The sequence below is a fragment of the Muntiacus reevesi genome, chromosome X, assembly GCF_963930625.1.
Source record: "Muntiacus reevesi chromosome X, mMunRee1.1, whole genome shotgun sequence".
Classification (NCBI taxonomy): Eukaryota; Metazoa; Chordata; class Mammalia; order Artiodactyla; family Cervidae; genus Muntiacus; species Muntiacus reevesi.
In genome coordinates, this window is record NC_089271.1 from 28,430,184 (window position 1) to 28,437,430 (window position 7,247).

Below are 7,247 nucleotides of genomic sequence, written 5' to 3' on the forward strand. Positions count from 1 at the left end.
CCTGATGACTGTAAAAGGATAGCATACAGAATAAATGTCACATGGAAATATGCTCAACATCAATCATTATCAGAGAAATGCAAGTCAAAATGAGGTACCATCTCACACTAGTCAGAATGGCTGCTACCAAAAAGTCTACAAACAATAAATGCTGGAGAGGGTACAGAGAAAAAGGAACCCTCTTACACTGTTGGTGGGAATGCAAACTAGTAAAGCCACTATGGAGAACAGTGTGGAGATTCCTTAAAAAAAATGGAAATAGAACTGCCATACGACCCAGCAAATCCACTGCTGGGCATACACACCGAGGAACCCAGAATTGAAAGAGACACATGTACCCCAATGTTCATCGCAGCTCTGTTTACAATAGCCAGGACATGGAACCGACCTAGATGTCCATAGGCAGATGAATGGATAAGGAAGCTGTGGTACATATACACAATGGAATATTACTCAGCCATTAAAAAGAATACATTTGATGAAACTGGAGCCTATTATACAGAGTGAAGTAAGTCAGAAAGAAAAACACCAATACAGTATATTAACACATATATATGGGATTTAGAAAGATGGTAATGATGACCCTATATGTGAGACAGCAAAAGAGACACAGATGTAAAGAAGAGACTTTTGGACTCTGTGGGAGAAGACGAGGGTGGGATGATTTGAGAGAACAGCATTGAAACATATATATTATCATATGTGAAACAGATCGCCAGTCCATGTTCGATGCATGAGACAGGGTGCTCAGGGCTGGTGCACTGGGATGACCCTGAGGGATGGGATGGGGAGGGAGGTGGGAGGGAGGGTCAGGATGGGGAACACATGTACACCCATGTCTGATTCATGTCAATGTATGGCAAAACCCACCACAATATTGTAAAATAATTAGCCTCCAGTTAAATAAATAAATAAAAAGAGAAAAAGAATACATGTCACAAACCATTATCAAATTAATTGTATATGCAATAATTCTCTTAAAATAGATTGTTTTAGTCAATACGTTGGCCTTTGTTTCAAATTAATAGTATATAATAGTAAATTGAATTTCACATATGTTACTAAAGAATTGATGCTTTTGAACTGTGGTGTTATAGAAGACTCTTGAGAGTCCCTTAGACTGCAAGGAGATCCAACCAGTCCATTCTAAAGGAGATCAGTCCTGAATATGCATTGGGAGGACTGATGCTGAAGCTGAAACTCCAGTACTTTGGCCACCTGATGAGAAGAGCTGACTCATTGGAAAAGACCCCGAGGCTGTGAAAGATTGAAGGCAGGAGGAGAAGGATATGACAGAGGATGAGATGGCTGGATGGCATCACTGACTCAATGGACAAGAGTTTGAGTGAACTCCAGGAGTTGGTGATGGACAGGGAGGCCTGAGGTGCTGCAGTCCATGGGGTCACAAAGAGTCAGACACGACTGAGTGACTGAACTGAACTGAACTGAGCTAAAGTTTCAGGTGTTCTATTTCATATGAGGAGAGCAAGCTCCGTCAAGCACCTTCATATGGAAATATTTCTAAATGGAGGAATAAACCAGAGCATCAACAAACAATCATTCTTCCTTTGGATGTATAATCAGAATTAATGAATTGAAAAATTGTTTTTGCTGCTAGTAACACTAGCCAATAAATATCTAAAATGGCCATAAAATTGAAGTGTGGTTGGCTCTGACCGAGACCTTCAAATGTTAGCTGAAGCAGAAATGAGCAAATGAGAATGATGTTGTGCAAGTCATTGGCTTGCTTGCTCTCAGATCCTCTTGGGGTTATCCCCTGCTATTTAACAGCCCACTACACCACTTAGTGGCTTTAACAATGGCAGTATTTATTTTTTGCTCCTGGATCTGCGATTTGGGGATAGCTCATCTCTGTTCCATGTGGAATCAGCAGGGGTGTCTTGAATACTGGGGTTCAGTTCAGTTCAGTCTCTCAGTCGTGTCCAACTCTTTGCGACCCCATGAATTGCAGCACGCCAGGCCTCCCTGTCCATCACCAAGCCCCGGAGTTCACTCAAACTCATGCCCGTCGAGTTGGTGATGCCATCCAGCCATCTCATCCTCTGTCGCTCCCTTCTCCTCCTGCCCCCAATCCCTCTCAGCATCAGGGTCTTTTCCAATGAGTCACCTCTTCGCATGAGGTGGCCAAAGTACTGGAGTTTCAGCTTCAGCATCAGTCCTTCCAATGAACACCCAGGACTGATCTGCTTTAGGATGGACTGGTTGGATCTCCTTGCAGTCCAAGGGACTCTCAAGAATCTTCTCCAACACCACAGTTCAAAAGCATCAATTTTTCGGTGCTCAGCTTTCTTCACAGTCCAACTCTCACATCCATACCTGACCACTGGAAAAGCCATAGCCTTGACCAGATGGACCTTTGTTGGCAAAGTAATATCTCTGCTTTTTAATATGCTGTCTAGGTTGGTCGTAACTTTCCTTCCAAGGAGTAAGCATCTTTTAATTTCATGGCTGCAATCACCATCTGCAGTGATTTTGGAGCCCAAAAAAATAAAGTCTGGTTAGAAGCACCTAAAAGTTCACCCCCTCACGTGTTTGGCCTTCACTTCCATCTGTCAGCTGGAACTTCAGCTGAGGCTGTGACCAGACCACCTACACTTGTCCTTTATTCATCTCTGCTTGGCTGTTGCTAATCCCTAGCCTGCCTCTCTGCCCTCTGTTTAATTTTTCAAGTCTTTTGTTAACTACTGTTTGCAGTGAGTTCCCTAAATTAGATTCCCTCTGTGGGATTGCACCTCAAAGAACTGGGTTCCAAGGATGGAGCAAGAGAGTGAACAAGGTGGAGACTCTATCTTTTATGCATTCATGCATTCATATTTGCTACCTTCTGTTCCTTAGAAGTAAGTCACTAAGGCCAGCAATATTCAAGAGGAGGGACATTAGACTCCACTTTTGGTAGTGGAAGTGTCAAAGAATTTATGAACATGTTTTAAAACCATTGTAGTTTCCCTTCTCTAGTCATTGACTTGTTTGCACTGATCCAACCCTTGCTGTTTGCCTTCTCTTCCCTATATTTCAGGGCATTTATGTATTTCTGCACACTACACTGCCCAGAACTTCTTGCTTTATGGCTCTGGAGAAGGGCAGCCAGTAGAAGACATTGAGAAGAAATTGGAGGGTCATACAAGGGAGGAAGGAGCTTCCCAGGTGGTACTAGTGGTAAAGAACCCACCTGCCAGTGTAAGAGACTGAAGAGATGTGGATTCAACCCTTGGGTCAGGAAGATTCCCTGGAGGAGGGCATGGCAACCCACTCCAGTGTTCTTGCCTGGAGAATCCCATGGACAGAGGAGAGTGGCCAGCCGGCTACAGTCCATGGGGTTTGCACAGAGTCAGACACAACTGAAGCGACAGCACAGCACAGCACACGGGAGGAAGCCAGGATGGTTACTTGTCCTCTTTCTACTTCAGACAGTCTTTGGCAGTTGATGTACCTCCTTAGTTGTTCCAGTTGTCCCTGGAAGTGCCTGGTCCCTGTGCCCTGATCCCTAAAGAACCTGTACTCTAGTCCCGCAAATTTTTCTTGTCCCATTCACCTTGTGTTGCTGAATTGTTTCCGTGATAAACTGACTTCTTATGTGTTCTTTTTGCATGCTATCAAATTGTAAGGAACTTTACCACATGTTCAAATAAAGAGTTTTCCTTGAGTTTTCAAATACAAAAATAAGTGTTAAAAACCTACGATTTAACAACAACAGCAACATAGTCTTTACGATTTTTGGAGGAAAGTGGGAGGACAGTTTGGAGGAATTTTGGCACTCAGTGAGATGGCATCATAGGAGCTATGAAATTTCAACTGCTTCCTCTATTTACATTATGGATACAGTTTATTTGTAATTTCTCCCACTTTAAAATTGAAGTCACTAATCTTATGATTCCTGTGCTGCCTTGACTTTGTTAATAATTAATTTCCTTTGCTTGGCATATCTTTAATTCGCACCATAGTGTTTGAGAGCTTCCAATCTGTGGATCTGAGCAAATGCATTATTGAACATTCTTCCAACAGTTCTCTTTTCATTTCGCTCCTCCGGCCTTCTCATTACCCAGTCTCTAAAACATGCCAAGCTTGTTGCTGTTCTTAGCGAGCGCATTGCTGATCGCTTATTCTTTTTGTTTATGCCACTCCTCTTACCCTTTGTAGGGGAGTCTTTAAGTTTTACTGGTACCACTGTCAATCAGAACAGGTAGGTTTGTGTCAGGTGGAAGAGCATTAACCTGCTTCTCTTAAACTGTAGCATCTATGGTTCCAAAAGGTGTCTTTCTCAGAAAGAAGAAACAGGGTCACCTAACATAACACAGTATGTGAACACATGAGTGTTTCTGCTGCGGAAGTTTACAGATATCAAAGGATATATCTGGTATATTCTTCAAACATGCAGCAGACTCTGACAAGGACAGTGCAGCTCAGGCACAGTTCCTAGGGAACTTTCATAATCTCTCCTTTTGCTGGCCTCAGGCAGAGGGGGAAGAACTAGAGATCATCCCAGAGTAAACTCTACCAGGCCCCATAGAGAACTCACTGATTCGTATCAAAGGGATGGTTGAATATGAGATGTGTAGGGATCTGACGATTATTCTGATGCTTCCTAATCCTAAATGTTTAGACTTCAGATGTGAGCCTGCCACATCAAAAATCCTAACTTGAGTTTGGGATGGACAGGTGAACACTGCTATATTTCAAATGGATAACCAACAAGGACCTGTTGTATGGCACAGGAGCTCTGCTCAGTGTTACGTGGCAGCCTGGATGAGAGGGGAGTTTGGGGGAAATGGATACATATATAAGCATGGCTGGGTCCCTTCGCTGTCCATCTGAAAGTATCACAACACTGTTAACTGGCTATACTCCAACGCAAAGGAAAAGTGTTGTTTTTTTTTTTAAATCCCAACTTATTATGTTTCCTCAGTATTCCCTTGAGTGTGAAAGTGTTAGCTGCTTAGTCATGTCTAACTCTTTGCAACTTCCCTGTAGCCTACCAGGCTCCTCTGTCCATGGAATTCCCCAGATAAGAATACTGGAGTGGGTTGCCATTTCCTTCTCCAGGGGATCTTCCTGACCCAGGGATTGAACCCAGGTCTCCTGCGTTGCAGACAGATTCTTTACCTTATGAGCCACCTGGGAAGCCCCTGATATTCCCTTACTATCAAATAAATGATCATTTCCTATGTAATACAGCTCATCTTGATAAAAGTTATAAGTTCTACAGGTCACTTCAAAATTTATGGTGTGCTTATATCTTGAGTTAAAAATATTTTTTAGAGGCACCTAATGACCCTTCATTCAACATTTATTAAATCCCTACTCTATGCCATGCTCTGTGATAGACACTGAGAATTCATAGAAAATGGAAAACATTTTCTGTTCCTAATATACCAATACATATTAATGGTAATTCATTTCCTACTGAAATTACTGGTTTTATGATTTTTGTACTGTCTTCACTCTGTAAATAATCACACAGTATTTGCACTGATTATCACTTCTGCTTGAAAGTTCCTCTTCTCCCTTCTCCATTGGTGAATGCCATATTTATTTGTTCTTCAATATCACGACAAGTCAGACACGACTTAGCAACAAAACAACAACAACCATCCAGCCCCAAGCAGCTCTTATCTCTGCAGTGAAGACTGCATTTTCCTTCTTCTCAGTTCCACAAGGACTAACCATTTGTGTGTGTTTGTCTGTTTTTGCACTGATGTCCTTGCCAGCAGTGTGACATTCATCTTGTTATCGTTAGCACCTAGCGCAGAGCCTGACACACAGTAGATGTTCCTATAATGTGAGCTGCGTTGACTTGGGTGAAATAGCTCAAGGGCATCTCACCTGTCTGTGGAGAGTGTAATTTTATAGTAGAGTGATCCGAAAAGACAGCACACCCGGCTTGCCCAAGGAACCTGAAAGGCATGAGAAAGTGAACCCTGTCCCTATCTTAGGGAAAGTTGTTCTTTTGTGACACATTTTTTGAAAGCGGAGTTGGCCATTTTCTTCCACTACCATGGGCTGTGGCCTCTCGGTGCTGAGGTCCCCATTGTTAACACAGCTGACCATGTTTTCATCAATTCAAATGAAGAAGTTGTTTGGCAGCAGAATATTGACTGACACTGGCATGCTAAGCATGTTGACCCTTTCCTCCCTTTTCTGACCAAAGGGAAAAGGTTACAAGGAGATTGCTGCCAGGGAGTGAAGGAAAGCAGGTCATGAAAGGCTCCATGCACAGCCAAAAGTGGTATTAAAATATAAGAATATTTCACAGGATACTGGATGTCATAAAATTTCCCCAGCTCTTTGCAAGAGTGGAATGCTAATCTTCGATTCAGTTTTGTGGGTGTTGATTTCCATAGCGGAAATAGCACAGGTGATAGAGTTGAACTGATGGGTGCCAGGCTGTGTTGTAGACTTTGACTAGGAATTCAAGATTTAGTTGTGCCTCTCTTTAAAAAAAGTCATAGTCCAAAACTAATGTGAAAACCCAAACTCTCCAACAGGTCTGGACTCAACGAGGGCTGAAAATCCTCAACAGAAACTTTCCGGTAATCAAGCAGCACCCAGCAACAAATGGGCACCGGTGAGGATTACTAGACACTACAAAATTATGTCAATTCATTGAGATAAGTTGTTTGCCAGGTCTTGAAAAAGATGGTATTTACCCACCCAGTATTATGCTAGTATATCCCACTGAGGCTGTGCCTATAAAGAAGGCTAAAGGTCAGGAGTTGTGGTGTTCCCCAGGTACCATACTGTACTGGCTATCTGCCGTCCTCCTCTCTAGGTGTGCTCTCATCCCTTCTCTTCCCTGCTCCTTGCCTGACATCCCTTTAGACCACAGCCCCAAGGCTCCCACAGCTCCTGTCTTCTGGTTGGTTTTAACCTACTTGGAGCTCTGTAAGACTGAAGAGAAGAGAGAGAGAGAAAAGGGTATTTTTTTTCTCCAGGATCCTCTCCTACAACCTTGCCTTAGACTGACTCTGTTGCTCAAATTATCTTCTTGAGGTAACATACTCTACCTAATTTTCTCATGTTCTGGGTTCCAGTAACTTCTCCCTTGTTTCTTAGGCCCTAGAAGTGGTGACCACTCCACTGTTACTAGCCTCAGATTCTTGCCCTACATCCTATGGTTCCACCTACACTCAAACGAATTCTTTGTACTTAGGAACTTTATAAACCCTCTATGAATTATTTTAATTTTAGTATGCCACGTGTTTCCTGACAAGAGAGTGTAAAACCGACAG